At 37.7% G+C, this 13,582-nt stretch overlaps 1 long non-coding RNA gene across 1 annotated transcript; it reads right to left on the minus strand.

Annotated features, from left to right (window-relative positions):
* Positions 1–3,970: 3,970 nt before the first annotated feature.
* LOC140713083 (uncharacterized) lies at positions 3,971–9,064 on the minus strand. The gene is made up of 3 exons (XR_012094941.1): positions 6,135–9,064; positions 4,709–4,765; positions 3,971–4,067 (listed from the first exon to the last, which is right to left on the minus strand). It is a non-coding gene; the product is annotated as an uncharacterized lncRNA (long non-coding RNA).
* Positions 9,065–13,582: the final 4,518 nt, after the last annotated feature.

The following is a 13,582-nucleotide window of genomic DNA, read 5'->3' on the forward strand; positions in this document are numbered from 1 at the left end:
TGGTGGTCAAGAAGGGGGTTGAGGAAATGATCCAAGGTTACAAAATTTCAATTAGAGAGAATAAGTTCAAGAGATATATTGTACAACATGGCAACTACATAATAAACAGTGGTACATTGTATTCTTAAAAAATGCTAAGGTTTAAAATGTTCTCACCACAAAAATGACAACCCTGTGAGGTAATGCATATGTTGCTTGACTTGGTTTAGCCATTGTGCAGTGTATATATGTTTCAGAATGTCATGCTATATACAATTTAATCTGTCAATCTGAAAATTTAAAAATATAAAAACAACTATATATATATAGAAAGAGCATATATATATGTATATGCTGAAAATCAATGCATTACATGTCTACCCTTTGAAAGTAAGAAAAACCCAGTAACTTAAACCCTAAGAAATTAGCAGGATGTAATAATAACAAAGATTAATAAAATAAAAATTAACAATAAAGATAATAAAAAGCCAAAAGGTTTTTTTTTTTTTTTTTAAAGACTACTAAAATAGAGAAACACTTAGAAAAACTGATTTTTAAAAAGGAAGATACAAATAGCCAATGTCAGGAATAGTAAGTAGGAAGGGACCTCACTATATATTGTACAAACAGTAAAAATGTAGTTAAGATGGCATTGTGGACAATTTAATGACAATAAAATTGAAATATAAATGCAATGAACATACCAGAAAACTTCAACTTACCAAAAACTGACACAGAAAGAAGCAGAAAATATGAATTTTTAAAATTACTTTTTTTAGGGGGTACTTTGTTATAAATTAACTGAAATTATCCCCTTTGTGTATGCACGTAGCAGCTCCACAGAGGGGTTTGTGCTTGTAAAATTAAGTATGGTCCTACATAGAGAAAGATGAAGGTATTCTACCTTACATTTCCTTTCAGTCTATATTTAAGAATCTTTCCCATCATGCTGTTCGACCTGTGCATAAAGTGGACATGAAACCTGTCCTGCCCTTCTTTCTGCATAAATACATGCGGATTGTAGACTGGGTTCAGGCAGAGTTACCAAAACCCTAGCGTGAATGAGGAAGGGGGAATGTTCATCCAAATAAATATTCAAGTGTGTGTCTTATTCTTTCCACTTTCCATAGATTGAAGCTAAGGCAAAGGAATGACTCTAAGCATCATCACAGAAGGAGATTATGATGATAGTTTAATGATAAGTAATTTCTGATTCCCTATCCTAACACTGTTGTAAAATATATTTTGCCTGTTTTTGTGCTTTTGTAAGAATATTTCTTATTAAATTAATCACAATGTTGCTGAAACTGAACAATTTACATACTCAATGAAGTAAACTGTGGATTACAAAAGTTTACTAAGAAATAGCAAAATAGGCAGAAAGTAATCAAAGAGTCTATAAAATAGACACCGGAATTGCTCTACTAATAAACAGCATGAGTTATTCTTCCCACATTATGGAGGAACTACCATGCTTGGATCTTTATTTTAAAACTCATCTAATAGATATATTAGTAGAAATAATAACATAATAAAACTACTGTGTAATAAGTGAAATAATACAATATCAACCAAAGCTTGTATTCCTGAGAAATTGGTAAGCTTCTTCTCTTTTCTATGGTGTGATCATCCCATGTTTTGCTTTTTTGCTGAAACATACAAAGAACATAGAGAAAGGTTTGAGACTCATGTTCAGAAATCTGATTAATCCTTGTAGCCAATATATGACTTTGCTGCTATCTTCTGTGATACTGGTGTTCTCTGTTTATTTGTATTTTATTAGTTTTTAAAAAAATTACAGGAACTCTCCCTTGCTGGAAGGTGCTTCAATGTGAATGCATCATGAAGGTAAAAATTGTGACATTTTGAGAGAGGTTTTTCAGTAAAATTCAAGTAATTTATTTTATTTATCTAGAACATCCATTATATTTGATTGACAAAATTCAATTTATTGGCTTCTAGGTTTATATCTATTGCCAAAAAGAAACTGTGTATATGCTAAATTGTTAAGTTGTAGCCCTTTGTATATAAAGCAAAATTTTCAATGTTTATCAAAATGTATGCAGAAAAAACACATGTTCTTTTTCTTCACATAATAACAATGTCTTCTCAGCAGCAATTCCTATAGTCCATTGTGCAATGATCCAAGCCTTCAAGGAGAGACAGTGAAAAATGAGCCCCTCATTAAATGTTGCCTGTTGGGCTAGTTAGTTCACCTTGAATACACATGACTGGTGACCAGCAAGGAATTGTCTGTCAATTTAATTTTTTATTTGCAGACATTTATACATATTGCCCATTTTATGGTAGCTCATCTATATACCAATCACTCAAATGGACTAACCCTTAAGACTGATAGAGGGTATGAGGAAATGCACATGGAAATCGACAAGTGAATAGGCTGACACGTTCAGAACTGCAAACACACAGCTTCCATCTACTCAACTGGAGCCATGTTTACAGATCAGAGCTCAGATACACATAAGACTCCTTTGGAAAATGTCATTAAGCATTTGTTTCTCCGTTCCTAAAAAGATCTTGTTTAGGCAGTGGTAAAGGGAAATATGTCAACTATAATAAAAATGGTGATAGCCTCATTTTTCAGCTGAATTTCCCACGATGGAAAGGGCTTAATTATTAGCAAGAAGCTCTGCTACCCAGGAACTTTCCTCCTGTCCAATGTGACATTACTGACTCTACACCCACAGCCCAGTGGAAAATTATAATGAGCAAAGCTGGGGGAGGCAGCAGTGTAACTAAATTCTGCAAACCAATCCTCTCGAGTTGATTCTCTCACCCTTTCCTCTTTCGCAATATGCAAAACCGTGAAACCAACCCACCACAGATGATATTTGTGAGGTCTATCACTTTTTGAGTTGGGTGCTATGAAATGTGTGTTACAGGAAAAGTCTATGTTTGAATAGGGCATCACTTCTTTAATAATAACAATAATAATGGAATATACTATTCGCCAAACGGTATGCTAGGTGTCAAACATAGAATCTCATTGAATTCTTTAAACTACCTTACAAAGAGTGCATTATTTTAATCATGATAAGCTAGGTGATTTGCAGTTAAGTCTATGTTTCCTAGCACAATGCTCTTTCCATTCACCTACAGGGCTCTCCTATTGAGTTTGTTGCATGGTTTTACCTATGTGACGCTGTTCGTGAGATCTAGGGTGTGTGTGTGTGTGTGTGTGTGTGGGTGTGTGTGTGTTTGGTGTCTTCTATGCTGTTTAAGCTGCATAGGAAAGCCTTCACCCCCTCATTTGCCATAGTGCCCCTGCTTCTCAAGATGTTGTGCCCTACCACATCACAGCTCTCTTCCTAAGGATCCTGATGCATTTCATGGTTTTCTTGTGACTACAGCATAATCCAGTCATCCACAGGCCTTAGGATGTGCCACTGTGTGGACTATGACCCTCATGAAAACAAGACATCTCTGAAGAATGTCAGAGAAACTCTACACCAGAAGATGCACTCTGGCTGACCATGATTTAAATCTTGCTTGTAGATGTATTTTCTTGACTAACACAGGGGTTCTTTGTCTGCCTTTCGGGAAACAAAAACATTCAACTTTTACAAAAAATCAGAGATTTCACGTAAAACCTGACTTGCACCTTTTCTTGAAAAACCAAGTGTCTTAATTTAATTTAATTTAATAATTGTCTTAATTTAATACTTAATTTAGGAGAGCTAAATAATTAAACATGAGGCCAAAGTACATAAGAAAGCGGCAGTCTTTTATTGCAAATATGCACATACTCTCTGGCGAGGTTCTCCGGTCCTCAAGTATGGGGCCAGGGAAGTCGCGCCCTTGCTCTCCGGTGAGGTTCTCCGGTCCACAAGCAGGAGGGGCCAAAGAAGTCACCCCAGCTCCTGCCCGCAGGGAACTTTTATGCATTGGTACTGGAAGGGGGAGGGCAGTGGGCGGGATAAGGGCGTGATAGGGGTGTCTCCATAGGCGTGGCCGGGTAAGTTTCGATCTCTTCGGATTGATGTCACCTGGCACATGCTCAGTTGATCTGCATCTTCCCGGGTGCAGGCTGCATTTTCCCACGCACGGGAAAGTTGGTGAGGAAGAACCTGGAAGCAACATGGATTGTGCCTTCTTGTTCACCTTCCTCTATCTTGTCCTTTCTCCTTCACCCAAACACCAAGAACTGGTAACACTGTGTCCTTTTTCTGCATGACAACTGTGAGTATCTTCCTTTAAAAGAGCATACACTCTGGTCTACTGCAGGACCTTTCTCTCATAAGTCTGTATTTGCATCTATACCTAGCATTCCTCGATGATTCTCATTGCCCACTGGGCAGGCATTGTGAGTTTGCTGATTCCTGCTTCGCTTGAATCATGACTCCCATCATCTGAAGCACTGTTAGCAAGGCATCTGTTGACAGTCAATTAGCCAAGACTGCCCTTTTCTGTTCTCAGTGGGTGGTGAAGCCATGTGTGGCTTCTCTTTTTTTTTTGGTACCTTTGGCAATGTTGAGTACTTCCATTACCCACAACTAGCAAAACCCTCTTCCACTTAATAGTCAAGAGAATGCAGCTAACCACTCCCTGGAGCTTCTTCACCCCCAAACTTCCTCAGGGTGTATATGGAGGAGCTTTGTGGAACTGTGAGAATCTCTAAAGATACCCAGGAAGTGTGATTCCTGCTTCAGAACCTTGAGGGCACCTCTTTCACTGAAATGAAGACTCACTTCCTATTTATTTTTCCTACCCTGTTGCAAGTCATCTGGTAAATGTCAATTCTTTCTCCCAAACTGAGGAGAATGACCTGTAATGGAGAGAGTAAGGAAATATAAATGTATCCTTCAACATTTCAATGCTGTGTTTAGTGATAGCTCCCTTGCATTTCAATTCAACCCATATTCATCAAGCACCTTCTATATGTAAAGGACTATGCCCTGCAGAGTGACTTTGGATCACACCCCTTGTTTGTAAAGCACTTTGATATACATTATTTTATATAATCCATATATTAATCCAATAAGATGGGTCTTCATTATATCCCTTTTACAGATAACAGTCCCTAGGCTGAGAAGGATCTTATCCAACATCATTGTGAGAAATAAACAAACAGCAAAACCAAGGTTTGAACTCAAGGTTTGGGGCTCTATTTCAACACAGTACCTAGAGTTTTAATATTATCTTGGACCATATTAGTTTAGAGGAAATGGTCTCATTGACAGAAGAAAAAAAAATAATTGTCTAACTTCTTCCAGTTTTCTATGGTATATGAGGTAGAAGCACAAGTATTGATGAAAAGATCCTCTCTTCTACCAGCTATATTCTGTTCTTTAATTTTTGATTTGGTTTAATTTATTTAATTTTCTATTTTCTAGTTCTGGCTGCTGGTAAGAGGACACTACTAATCTAGAAAAGGGAGCCTCAACATTTTAACTGCCACTGCAGCACACTATTATTAGCACAGATCCTAGTATTTGGGAGAAAACAAATACACTGAGCTAGCATTGCAGGTAACATGGAAGTCTCACTGCCCTCAATATTGCTGACACTCATTACCATGGGCATGCAGCGGCACAGTAGCTGCTAGGTATCCCTGCCAGTCATGGACAGTGTAGGGACACTGGTACTACTGATTGCCAAAGCAGGGCTGTGCTCCCTGCTGCTCTGTATACACCCATGATGTGCTACTCTTCGGGAGTGGGCACAGAGATAAACGGATTTGGTTTGGTGGAAGTGGTGATGGGAAACTCCAAGCCAGGAGTCCTTCTCTATTAGACCTACAAGAGGCAAGAAACAGTGGTGACAGTCCTCCTGCTCATCTATGTCCTGGCCAGTACAATTCACATTCACTTAGAATCAGGCACCCCTGTGGACTAGCAGAAGACAGCAGTAACATTTTTCCTGAAATGAAGCATCTCCTAGGAGTCAGGCATTTACTGTCTTATTTTATGCTCTAATTCTAATAGGGAAGCACAGCTATTTATACGCCACTAATTTATTCATTTAACAAACATAAGTGAAGTACTTATTGTATACCAGGTAAGAGACATAATTCCTATTTTCAATTTGTTCACAGGCTATAAAAGGAGTCACATATTGTCTTAGTCTGTTTGTGCTGCTATAACAAAATACTTGAAACTGGATAATTTGTAAAGTACAGAAATTTATTTTCTCACCGTTCTGGAGGCTGGGAAATCCAAGATCAAGGTGCTGACATCTGGTGAGAATTTTCTTGTTGGGTCCCACATGGTAAAGGCAGAAGGGCAAAAAGGGGAGGAATGTTATATTCTCAAATGGTGGGAGGGCAGAGGAGAATGAACCCACTCTCAAGCCCTTTTATAAGATCCTTAATCTTATCCATGAGGGCTCCATTTTCATGACTTACTAAAAGCCATACCTCTTAATATTATCACAATGGTGATGAAAAGTTTCACTGTGAATTTTGGTGGGGATGAAAATAGTCAAACCACAGCCATGTATAAATATATAGTTACAATACAGTATGAGGGGTTCTAGGATACAGGTAAACTCAGAGGGTTGTGAGAACACTGAGTAGGGGTACTTCATTTCCCCTCTATGTTTGGGGATTCAGAAACATTTTCTGAATGAGGGTATATCTGAGCTGACACTTGAAGGACAGAAAAGACTTAAGCAGACATGATGGGGTAAGTCACAGCAGCATGCAAGAGGTGCCGATAGAAGAAAACTTGGCACATTTGGAATGGCTTGGAGGTGACAAGATTTGGGTGGGTTGTGAATGGTGAAGTTTGGGGCAGACATATATCCTTGGTCAAGATCATGAAGGACCCTGAGCATCAGGCTGGGAAAACCCTTGAAAAGTTAAGCCAGGGAGTGACATGATCACATTTTAGATCCCTTCTAGATGCAGAATAAAAGATGAACCTGGTGAGGAGGACAAACCAAGAACAGTCCTCTTTCTCTGGAAAGTTGACGCTTACGAACTGGACAACTTTAGGGGGTGTGGGGAAGGATAGAATACTAACAAAGCCAATCACATCAGTCTGGTAAGCAGAGGGGTGACAGCTGTTTCAGGCATTCTCCCTGACAACCCCTGTGGTGCAGGAGTCCCTGGGATGAGAGGCAACTTCAGCCTGCCTGAGTGCCAAGGGATACCTTACCAACCATGCAAAGCTGTGATTTGGCACGTGTACCCACCAGGCCTGGAAGGAGCAATGCCACTGTCAACTTCAGAAGCCTAGAAAAACTGACAGTAAAGAGAACTCAGACCAGCCTTAGCTGGATATTGACAGCAGCAGTGGTTATAGAGTAGGGCTGGGCCTGAGGCCAAATGAGTTGGCAGGGTCTCCCTGGCCTCTGCCTTGCCCCACTCAGCTCCATCTGTCTAATGGTGGGTGTCAGCCTTGAGGAGTGCCAGCCACCGATTCTGGCAATTCAAGAAAGGAGAAGAGGACACATAAGATATATGCTCATAAGTGAAAAACTGCCTAAAATGTCCTGGACTAGAAACCAGGCACAGTGTGGTCATAAGGATCCTTTACACACTGTCCTCATCGTTTGCCTGCTTTCTCTTTTGTTTACCATTTTTATTCTTAAAGAGATGGCTAAATGAATGTGTCAATAAAGACATTTTCAATGGGGCCAGAGAAAGAAAATCTAATTCAAAATGCCTTAAGCAATAAACGAATTAACTGTTCAAGTAACTGAAAAGTCCAGTGATATTTTAGGGCATAGTAGGATGAGGGATTCAAAATTGTGTTAAGGTTTCTCTTCTGTCATTCCCAGCCTTACAGCATTTTAACTGCTTAGCATCCTAGTATAAAAGAAGCCTTTCTTCCATGGGAACAAAAGTTCTGAATTTTAATCTAATTTTCCTGTTTTGGAAAATGACTAGAGCAATGGGAAACTCTGGTTAAGTAGGTTGGAATTCTATGCACATGCTTACAGCGGGGAGAGGTCTTTCAATCCTACTCAAAACAAATGGATTAGTTGTTGGAGAATGGCACTTTCTTAGAGGAAATACGGATACCATTACTGGCCAAAAGGGGAAAACTACAAACCAAAACAACAAACACTTAACTTTATTGAATCTTTGGCTTCCCAAGCTATGTGGACTAAAGGTGATTAATTCCGATGAAGGTTATCTGTTGATAATGATAGTATAATTGGTAATTAATGATGATTAATTATCATTGATATTTTATGAAGAGATTTGTATAGTTTGGTATATTGTTGAATAATTTTCCTGAGACAGTTTTCCTAGTTAGAAGAGTGGTTTAGACACTTTGCTAAGTTAACGTATCATTTACCATTAAAGTGCTGTGGAATTATCCAAGGGCTAGGAGCCATGGTCTTAAAACATTTCAGTTAAATGACTTAAAATCATATATCTATATCAAAGTTAGGTGGTTCACATAAAATATTCATGTGACTATAGTATATTATTCAAGCAACACCTTAAGATTGTTTTGAGCTAAGTCCCCAAGGCTCTTCCTTTATACCTTTCATGAAATTGCTATTTTACCAAATACATTTGTAAATTGAAAATAACATAAATCCACAAAGTCAGAATATTAGGCATGATTTGTTCAGAGTACTATCTGGAGGTCCTGACCTCAATTTCATTGATTACATTAGCACAAACAATACCTATTTGTTAAATAAAAGAAGGATGAATGAATGACTATCATAGTCTAATTCCTATAGGAAAGTTAAAAAAATATATATAGGTACCAAAATCCATTTGTAGATTCTTATCACTCCAGCTTGGGATGATACTTGAGATGTTAGCCTTGAGAAAAGAAAGAAAAAAATCATGAAACATTTTGAAAAAAGAATCGTCCTGTAATGGTAACAAAATATGACAACTGGTTATAAAAAGAGGACAAAGATGACCTCAAGTTTTTAAGATGACTTTTGGATGGGAAACATGAATGATGCTGCTGCTGATAGCTTCTGTTTACTGAGTGTCAATTTCTTGCCAGACATCTTTTGTGTTATCTTATTTCTCATGATTTAGTAAGATAAATTACTTTCCATATTTTATATATGAGAAAAGAGGCTTAGAGTATCTTGCCTATGGGCATGTAGCTAAAACATTCCCTGACAGAGCTGGAATTCAACTCAATGTCAGCCTAATATCCTGTGTTTACTAGATTATGGGTATCATTAATATAATTCTTTTTGAGAGGGAAAACTTGCTGGGAGGGAGTAATTGAATGAGTGAATTACATTTATTTTCCTAATTTTAAAAATTGTGGTAAAATATACGCAACATAAAATTTACCATTTTAACCATTTTTAAGTGCAACCATCACCATCATCCATCTTAAGAACATTTTTCATCTTCCAAAACTGAAACTCTACCCATAAGTAATAACTCCCTACTCCCTGCTACCTGCAGCCTCTGGTAACCACCATTCTACTTTCTGTTTATATGAATTTGGTTATTCTAGGTACCTTTCATAGGTAGAATCATACAGTATTTGTACTTTTGTGACTGGCTTAATTCTCATAGTCTTCAAGGTTTATAGCATGCATCAGATTCTCCTTCTGTTTAAAGGCTGAATAATATTCCATTGTATGTATATGTATATGCTGCATTTTATTTATCCAGCATATACAATGTCCATTGTCCATTGTCAATGGACACTTGGATTTCTTTTACATTTTGGCTATTATGAATAATGCTGCATGCATATGGGTTTCCAAATGTCTGTCCAAGTCCCTGCTTTCATTTTTAGGGGTATATACCCCAAAAATGGAATTACTGGAACTTATGGTAATTATATGTTCAATTCTTTGAAAAATGATCATAGTGACTGCACCATTTTATATTCCCACCATTGGACCAAGGGTCCCAGTTTCTACAAATCCTTGTTAGCACTTATTTCCTGTTTTTTTAAAAAATAAAAGCTATCCTAATGGGAATGAAGTGGTATTTCATTGTGGTTTTGATTTACTTAGTGATGTTGAACATTTTTTCATGGTGAAAAATTGGCCATTCATATATCTTCTCTGGAGAAATGTCTATTCAACTCCTTTGCCTATTTTTTAATTGGGTTGGTTTTTTTTCCTGTTGTTGAGTTGTAGTTCTTTATATAGTCCGGATATTAATACCTTATCAGACATATGATATATATGGTTTGCAAGTATTTCCTCCCATTCTATGGGTTGCCTTTTTACTCTGTTGATAGTGTCCTTTGAAGTTCTAAATTTTGATGTAGTCTAATTTATCTATTTCTTCTTTTGTTGCCTGCACTTTTGGTGTCATATCTAAGAAATCATTGCCAAATCCAATGTCATGAAGCTTTTCCACTAAGAGTTTTGTAGTTTTTGCTCCTGTGTTTAGGTTTTTGATCCATCTTGAGTTAATCTGTGTATATGGTGTAAGTGTCCAACTTCATTATTGTGCCTGTTGGCCACAACATTTGCTGAAAAAACTGTCTTTTCCCCATTGAATGGTCTTGGCAACTTTGTCAAAAATAATTTTGACCATATCTGTGAGGGTTTATTTCTGGGTCCTCTATCCCAATAGTCTGTATGTCTGTTTTTAGGCTGCTACTACCCTATTTTGTTTAGCTTTGTAGTAAGTTTTGAAATCAGGGAGTTTGAGACCTCCAATTTTTTTTTTCTAAATTGTCTCTTTGTCTAATTGTCAAATTATTTGGGTTCCCAAAAATAACCTTGAGATTTCATATGAATTTTAAAATGGATTTTTCTATTTCTGCAAAAAAGATGTTGGAATTTTGATAGAGATTGCATTGAATTTGTAACTCAGTGAAATTTGAGTGAAATTTTTAGATAAGCTGAATTTCATAACTTGGGCTGAATGTGGAAAAACGCTCAGACAGCAGCTCAACTTGTGTGAATTCAACTCAGAAGTGTTGCTCCTATACTAGGGCCTGTATAAGAATGTATTTGTTTTATTGAGGTTGAGTTTATCTTTAGAGGCAGTTTTCCTAAAGTACTAGTTATAATTAGAATGTATTTACCTGCCCCATTTTAATAGGAGTATCATGCTCACACTATTGTTTTTATATTCCCTTAAAATATTCCTCTTGCTGAACTTTTAGGGCTACAAAAGTTGGTTTTAGGTTAAAAATAGTATAGCTGCCCTTGCTTCCACTGTTCCATGTGGAAAACACAGCCAATTGCCTTACAAAAAGGAAAAAAATAATTTTCTGAATACATTCTTAAGATAGTGTGAAAACCACACTTGCTGATGAAGAGCCCCTAAACCGACAGCAGGCTAAGATTTCCTGCACCAATTTCATGGTTCTTATTATTTTCCTACAGGCAGAACAGAAAGCAAGATTCAAGTTCCTTCTACTCAACACATTGCTGATGCCGAGATGAAGTGTGGAAAATGAAGAATTAGACTCAGGGTTGGCAATCTATACCTTGTTGGCCAAATCCAGTCTACCACCTGTTTTTTTTTTTTGTTTGTTTGTTTTTTTAATACATTGGAACACAGCCATTCTCATTCTTTTATTCATTGTCTGTGGCTGTAGAGTAGAGTAGTTGTGACAGAGACCATATGGCCCACAAAGCCTAAAATGTATACAATCTGGTCCTTTGCAGGATAAGTTTATTGACCCCTGGACTAGACTATTAAAAAGTGATGATTGAGGGCTTGGTGTGGTGGCTCACCCCTGCAATCCCAGTTCTTTGGGAGGCTGAGGCAGGTGGATAGCTTGAGGCCAGGAGTTCAAGGCCAGCCTGGCCAACATGGCGAATCCCTGTCTCTACTAAAAATACAAAAATTAGCCTGGCGTGGTGGTGCATGCCTATAATCCAAGCCTTCCTCTGGAGGCTGAGGCACAAGAATTGAACCTAGGAAGGGGAGGTTGCAGTGAGCTGAGATCCTTCCACTGCGCTCCAGCCTGAGTGACACAGCAAGGCTCTGTCTCAAAAAAAAAAAAAAAAAAAAGAAGGATGATTGAGTAATTTAGTTCAGCTCTCTCATTTTAAAGATGATAAAAATAAAGACATATGTCATGCTATTTATCAACCATTGGGAGTGAATGGTTCCGTGTTGGCAGAATGGAACAGAGTGAGAAAAAGAGATAGATGGGCTTTTGCAAACCTACCTTTCCTGGATTAGGGCAGAGTCTACAGAAGGGAAAAGCTAACAGTAGAATATCTACAAAATGTAAAGTCCAAGAGAGGTTGAATCACAATTCTCATGATTGCCAGTGAGGCTTCCGAGAGGGATAACTGGGATGGCACCATGAGGTGGAATCAAACAGTGGTGGAATCAATGATAGGTATCTGGGTCCTACTTGTATAGACATGGAAAACTAGGTGGGAGCTCCAGCAACACATGTGCATAGATCCTGGGGGCTGGGCCATATGAGACATTAACCCAGGTTATAAACCATGGTATATGGAAATCACAGCATATGAAATAGCAACAAGCATTAGGTCCAAGGTGGGTGAGATGAGTTCATAAATAACAAAGAGATTCTTGAGATCTGTATCAGTCAGGTTCCCAGCAAGAAACATAAATCACCCTAAAATTAAGATAAAATTAAGATAATCTGAGGAGAGTACCAGGGTTGGTCTGTATGATTGAAAAAAATGTGGCAGAAGTGATGGCCTGTTACTTCTGAGATTAGGTTATAAAAGACTGCAGCTTCTATTTTGGGATCTCTCTCTCTCTCTCTCTCTCTCTCTCTCTCTCTCTCTCTCTCTGATGATCATTCTTAATAAACTCTTTTATTAGGTGCATGAATGAATGAAAGATAAAAGATAAACAGGATGTCAATCCCCTGGTCCTCTCATCCTCCTTTCCCTGTCTTAGAGTAGTTTTAATCAGAGATGAGACTGTTCATAGTTAAGCCTTCCTCTGCCCCACAAACTCCTCATCACCCAAATTCCCATCCATGAAAACAGAACCAGCTTCTTACTAGACCCTTTCATTCAAGACAGCTATAATAGAAATGCTGGGGGTAAAGTTCTGGGGGTGGTCCTTTTTGCTTTTTGGATTTTCTTGATGACAAAAAAGAGTTCTAACCATGATTGACCCAAATATTTCATCCTACTTAGGGGCAAAGTTTAATACATTAGAACATTATTCTGGTGGATTAGTTTGGCCAGCATGAATCTATCCTTTGAATAATAGTACACTCTGAGCCAAAACTAATTCGCTTTCTAAACCAGAAAAATTAGAATGGGCTTAATATATATGTTTCCATGGGGATAAAAGCTATCTACAGAAGCCTGATTTGCTTTTCTCATCTCAACTCCCATTTATAGATAATCACACACAAAACAGTGTCTACTGACTTCATCATCTATAAGGAATGCCAAGTATCATGGTACTTGGTAGTCTATTTCAAAGTCAACGTGTTACCAACATAAATTCATTTTTGGCAATGTATTCAGTCATTTACTCCTTAAACATTTACTGAACAGATACATCTTTCTTATTTTCACAAGGCACTAGGAGCATAAAAAAGAAATAATCTCTGCTCTTGAATGGCTTACATCCCACCTAGGGGGGACAAGTCAGACATACAAAAAGAACTTGATGTTAAGAGTTACAGTAAGAATATATGCAAAGGGCTATAGGGATAGTCTTGTAATCGTTTTTGATAGTTCCAGAAACACTTTGATTCTTGGAATAAGAAATCACTAGTTT

This window comes from Chlorocebus sabaeus, chromosome 12 (assembly GCF_047675955.1).
Source record: "Chlorocebus sabaeus isolate Y175 chromosome 12, mChlSab1.0.hap1, whole genome shotgun sequence".
In the NCBI taxonomy this organism is placed as follows: domain Eukaryota; kingdom Metazoa; phylum Chordata; class Mammalia; order Primates; family Cercopithecidae; genus Chlorocebus; species Chlorocebus sabaeus.